Source organism: Callospermophilus lateralis, unplaced genomic scaffold (genome assembly GCF_048772815.1).
Source record: "Callospermophilus lateralis isolate mCalLat2 unplaced genomic scaffold, mCalLat2.hap1 Scaffold_619, whole genome shotgun sequence".
Taxonomy (NCBI): Eukaryota; Metazoa; Chordata; class Mammalia; order Rodentia; family Sciuridae; genus Callospermophilus; species Callospermophilus lateralis.
Genome location: NW_027514657.1, coordinates 234,564 through 240,986, shown reverse-complemented (window position 1 = coordinate 240,986; position 6,423 = coordinate 234,564). Strand labels below are relative to the sequence as shown.

The 6,423-nt window shown below is 39.1% G+C and overlaps 1 pseudogene; it reads left to right on the top strand.

Moving 5' to 3' along the window:
• The first annotated feature begins 1,209 nt into the window (after positions 1-1,209).
• Positions 1,210-5,570, top strand: LOC143387785 (melanoma inhibitory activity protein 2-like; annotated as a pseudogene).
• The last annotated feature ends 853 nt before the right edge of the window (positions 5,571-6,423 follow it).

Here is a 6,423-nt window from a genome sequence, read left to right as displayed (position 1 = left end):
TTAGATGATGTATATAGAGACATCAAACTCACAGAAACAGAAAGCAGGGGACTGGATGATGGGCAATGGGTTGGCAATATTTCATGAGTGCAGAGTTTCTGTTATGAAGATGAAGTCTAGCAATAGATGGTGGTGATAGTGAATGAACTGAGCACTTCTGAATTCTATGTGCACTTAAAAATGGTAAATATGGGCTGGGATCATGGCTTAGTAATGCAGCCAATGTTTATAGCAGCTCAATTTACCATGGCTAAGCTGTGGAAGCATCGTATATGCCCTTCAATAGATGAATTGATAATGAAACTTTGGTATATATACACAATGGAATATTACTCAGCCTTAAAAGAGAATAAAATTATGGCATTTGTAGGTAAATGAATGGTCTGGAGAATATTATGCTAAGTGAAGTAAGCCAATTCAAACAACAACAACAACAACAACAACAAAGGCTGAGTGTTCTCTCTGATAACAGAATGCTGATCGATAATAGGGGAGTGGAAAAAATGGAGCAACTTTGATGGGGAAAAGGGAAGGAAGGGATGAAAGGAAGCATGCGGAGAGAAAAGATGGTGGAAAGAGATGGACATCATTAACCTAGGTACATATATGAATTCACATATAGTGTATTGTTACATCAGGTACAACCAGAGAAATGAAAATTTGTACTGAAATTGTATAGAAGAAACCAATATGCTTTCTCCTCTCTAGTCCAGGACTACAGACTTCTGTGTATGTCTCTAGCCATAAATAACTGCTGCTTTAAAGGAGACCTGACTGCATCCATCACAACCCCACTGTCAAGGTGTTCTAGAAGAAAACATGCAGGTGATTCCTATCACTACAGCCTCTCAGAACAAAGGTGTCTCTTTACAGAATGCAGAGTGGCTTCACCCACTCCTACAGAACTAGCCTTTAAAGCCTCCTGGGTCTTCTGGGCCTTGCGCAATGGGCTGTGTGAGAGAAAGCTGATTCTGATACCAGTGGGCAAAGGAGGTGAGAAAAGTGAGTGTCTGGCACCTAGATAGCCTTCATCCTCCATCAAAGAGTAAGTACTATCTCAGGGAGGGAGATCCTGGGAACAAGGGAGAAATGCCTTTCTGGCAACAATTGCTAACACTCAACCCCATAAGTAATAGCCCAAATGTGGTCTACTGGGTAGCCCTAAGGGGACTGCCTTATGTAGGTTCAAGGTCAAGACAGCCTGCTAGGATGGCTGAATCTCCTGCCTGGAGAAACTCCTTCCCAATTTCATGTACTGAAATCAAAGCCCTCAGTGAACTGGAGGCAATAGAGGTGCAAGGAAGTGAAATCCTCCAAAACCCGGGCATTGAGGTGTTTGAGAAATCAACCAAGGAATGTGGAGTGAGGTGAGGGTCAGGATCAGGTCTCAAAGATCCAGATTTGGAGGCCATTCAACTTCTATGCATCTTAGATACTGGAGATACTGACAGAAAGTTGATTAGAATAGCCAAAGAAGAAAGGAATCACCCAAGAATTCAAGTTTTCTCCCCCTTCAGACTTTTCTCCCCACTAGGAAATGGCCTACAAAGTGTTCAGCTGCCAGGCAGGAACTTAGGAACACTTGTGATTGCAGGCAGAGAGTTGCTCACGGCTAACTTTACTTGAAGTTATTTCTTTGTTTCAGAAACTGCTCTTTAGAAAAGGCCTTAAACCAGTCAAAGATACACAGCTGCTCTTCTAAGTGTCCTAGGGTAAACTTTGCTCACTATAACTCACTATAATGCTAAATTCTCTGCCCTAAATGAAGTGCATCTGCCATTTATTTGGTTTGCTTTGGTTTGGTACTGGGAATAGAAGCCAGGGATTCTTTACCACTGAGCTACATTTTATGGTAGAGATATCTCAGAAGAAAAAGAACACGATGCCATCTGTATCATTGTGAGCCCTCCAGAAATCAATCTTGAACATTCTTGCTACTTTGTAGTATAGAAATAGAATGTCCATCAGGAATGTGTATTACCTCATATGAAGAAAAAGACTAGTATGTAAAAGGAAACTAACTAGAATATATAAGAGATCACTTTCTACACTAAATGTTCAGCCTTCAGATAAGAATGCACTGAGGCTAGATGCACACAAATAAACACTGCTTCCTGTTAAATACCCTGGTGTTTCCTGTCTGTGTGAGAATCCCATGCAACATTTAATTTTGTTTTTTCCTTCTCTTATCTTATCCTTCTCTTATCTTATCCTTCTCTTTGCTCTATATTTTTAATGACCAGCTTGCTTAGAAGTGTTTATATCCTATGAGAAGTGAAAAGAATATCTGCAAAAAGATTTCAAAGAACTCTTAAATAAATAGTTGTCTACAAAAACTGACATGAAAACCAACTCAACTTCTTTTTAGAAGCATTACATATTGTATGCTATTTAAAAATAACTTATCAAAACTGATTTATGCCCATGTTCGCAACTCTTCTCAAATTATTTTTCAAATGTCTAACACAAGAGGTTTTCTATGGAAATAATTCAGATGACTTCTATAGAAAGTGTCAACCTGGCTGAAGATGTAGCTCAGTGGTAGAGAGCTTGCCCAGCATGTACAAGGCTCTGAAGTTTAACCCCCAACACTGAAAGAAAAGGAAAAGGAGAAAGAAGAAAGGAAGGAAGGAAAAAGAGAGGGGAGAGAAGGGGAGAGAAAGGAATGAGTCATTAAAACAAAAGGGCAAGTGGTACAAATATAAATATATGGTGTACTAGCTCTTTGAAAATTTACCGAGCTGTAGAATTTTAGTTACATCTAACTGGGTGATATTATGACTGTATAGAATGGCACATAATAAGTTCTGCCTTAGCCTGGCCTAAACCAAATCAATTGGTGGATGACCTGGAGAGGATTTCTCTCTGGTTTGATTGAGACAATCTTGAACCTTTCCTGGTTCAGAATTTATAGCATAGTGAAGGGACCAAGACTTCCCTGGCAGGCAGTGTAGTGTGCTAGGCCCCTGAGATACCACAACCAGGGCTGCCCATGCCCATTCCCACAGCTCCTCTCCACCACTCACTGGTTCAAAATGGTCTGCTCCATTGCCTGGTGCAGGTTTTTTTCTGACCAAAGGCCTGAGTGTTCACACCCTGTTTTTTCATGGCTGGGCATGGTATGGTTGTGGAGGGAATAGCCAAAGTAGCCTTAGCATGATGGAGGGGCAAGAGCTGTATCTCAGACATACTTGGGGGTGGTCCTGGAAGAAGTAAGTAGGGTTGTGGTCTACCTTGCCTGAAGACGTGGAAACACACCCTAGTCCTTATGGATGTCCATGGGAATTGGTGTTATGTACAGCTATTAGATTTTTGTTCTCTTATTTTTGTGGAGAAGTTATCAGTCTGTGAGAAGCAGGCATTACCTGAGAAGAGAGAAAAAAAACTTGCTCTAAACTTTTTTGGACTAATTCAAGAAAAATGTCAACTACTTGAAAATGTTAGTTTTGTTCAAAAAGAGTATGAAGGCTTAGAGTCACCTTTAAAGGATGTCATTTTGGTGAAGGAGTAAGGAAAAGCAGAAAACTTGGAGGCAATATATGAAATCCTGGAGAGGTTCATATCTAAACTTGAGGATGAAATACTCTTTCTAGAAAAAAAGCTAAAAGAAGGAAAAACTAAATATCCTCAACAGGATGAATTGATGGTGGGTATATCAAAAAGGATTAAGTCCCTAGAAGATGAATCAAAATCCCTTAAATCACAAATACCTGAAGCTAAAACAACCTTGAGAATATTTCAAATGAATAAAGAAAGAATTACAGTAGCAATAAAAGAGGCTTTGAATGACTTCAGGAAAGTCATAAAAAGCTTTTACAAGAAGTTGAAGTATGGAAAGAAAAAGTGAATGGCCTTACTAAACAGAAAATTACATTTGAACACTCCAAAGTACATGCAGAACAAGTTCTAAGAGACAAAAAAATCTCATTATGTCTCTGACTGAACACTTACTGCCAATAAAAGATTGGGCTCCTGTGCTTGAAAAAGTCCTAAGAGATGATGGTTACTTGGAATTGGAATTGAAAAGTGAATCAGAAATTGGTGCTCACTGAGAATATCAGCCAAAAGGGTCTTGGAAGAAACTGGTTTATGATACTAAGTTAAAGGCCTCTTTAAAAATCTTAGAAAGAGATAAAAATCAAATTTATACTTTATTATCTGAAGTAATTGAAACAAAGGAAGACCTGATAGAACATATTAAAATCTTAAGACAAAACAAGCATCTTTGCAAGCAGAAAATACACAGTTTGAAAGTAAGAATCAGAATCTTCAGCAGAAACTTAAATTTATGATGGAATTATATCAAGAAAATGTAATGAAACTCCAAAGAAAATTAATAGGAGAGGAAAATTACCAGGTAGAGCAATAAGAAAAACTTTACAAAGAGGAAGAAAAGATCAGCTGTACAACTAAACTGCTGGAGACCAAAAGAAAGTGAGCCAAAGATTTTTTTTTTTAAAAGAGAGAGTGAGAGGGGAGGGGAGAGAGAGAGAGAGAGAGAGAGAGAGAGAGAGAGAGAGAATTTTTAATATTTATTTTTTAGTTATCGATGGATAAAACATCCTTGCTTGTATGTGGTGCTGAGGATCGAACCCGGGTCGCACGCATGCCAAGCGAGCACGCTACTGCTTGAGCCACATCCCCAGCCCCTGAGCCAAAGATCATGAAGAAGAATTGGAGAGAACCATTTGTTTTTTTATCAGGGGCACATTATTTACTATGAGAAAAAAGCTCATGGTAATGAATTGGCAGTTTGGAGTGCTGAAAGATACCTCAATAATTTAAGGAAAAAAATGCTCACACTAGACAAAAATTAACTGAAATAGAGTCACAATTTAAGCTTGTAGAAAAAGATCCTTCTGTGCTTGATGCTTCAAATACAGCCTTTGGCAAAGAGAATTCTCCAAATGGTCCCTCACCATTGGGTCAACCTTCATGTGGAATAAGACCTTCTCATTTGGAAAAAGGGTACATTTATACTCTCATCTTTGGTGCAAGTAGGAGGAGAAAGAGGTTTAAGGGGCCCAGAGAATCCTCTGGACCATCCAACTAGCAATGAAAGAAGAGAATCAAAATGTGATAGGTCAACTTATCCACAGAGAGCACCTCCTGACATAGGGCACCTGGAACATCCATGGGAACAGGCCCATAGGATAATGATCCCTTCACCAGGCCAACCATATTCAGATCCACATCTTCCTCTACAAAGGCAAGATGGATGTAATTCTAAATATGGTAGATTGTCTGGATCAGCAGTACTCAGAAATTTAACTATGCTGTCTTTAGATAAAATGGATGGGCCTACATATTCAGAAATGGAATCTAGTAGAAATGATACCAAAATTGATCAACGTGATTCCAATGTACCTGATTCATCTCTCCCTGCTGAAAACCAAACAACTGGCTCTGGCTTTTCTTACCCTTCAATCAGAGGTCCATTGTTTTCTGTGGATCCACGAAGTCCGTTCATGAGAAGAGGACCTTTTCTTCCTCCACGTCCTCCAGGAAACACTTATGGAGCATCTCAAAAATATATACAATACATACTTATATGTACTTTACCTAAATAATTGGGCTGTTATTATAAAAATCAAAATTCCCACAACTAAGAAGAATCCTCTTCTTGATATTTGAGCTGTCATAATTAAAGAAATAGTCTTTTTATATGACTTATGTGGAAAAATATAGTGCAAGGGAATGAAACTAGGTGTTTTATATGGTTACACATCCGTGGATATCCAGCCTGGTGAGGTGTCCATTTGAGGATTCATTTGGGAAGGCTTGGTTGGTGATGGAATGCTGTTCATAAATCCTTGCCTGAATTTTTGGTTGAATGGGTCATTATTGCACTGGTATATTAATATTGGGTCAAAGGACAACATACAACTTTTTTTTTCAACATACAACTTTATGAAGGTCAAAAATATGACAAACGTGGCCTCTTATTGTTAGAGTTTTAAAGTGACAGATTCCTGGAAATAAGAAATGACAATTTCCTTTGGAACATGTGAACCTCTGTTCAAAATATGAATATAATATACATATCCATAGGAAAATTCTGTTATATAAATTACATGATGCACTTTTTCCTGTCCCCTTTCTTCCATGCCTCTAGGGAGAGCATCTTCTGAGGCTGCAGGGCATGCTCCCTGAGAGTAGTGCACTCTGCCCTGAGGAACCTTGAAAGTGGCTCTCTGGTGAGGTCAAGAGGAAGGCAGGAATGGAGAAGTCTGGGCAGGGTAATGGCATAGCATGATAAGGAATATTCCAGGAGATGCTGCCTTCTGTCTGGAGGTCCTAGTAGATAAACAAGTGTTAAAAGAAATTGTGGCATCAAGGAACTTGGGACAGAATCCATGCAAAGCATGCTGTGAAACCTGGCTTCTCCTAGGAACATTTCAGTAAGCAAGTTTCTAACTGTGC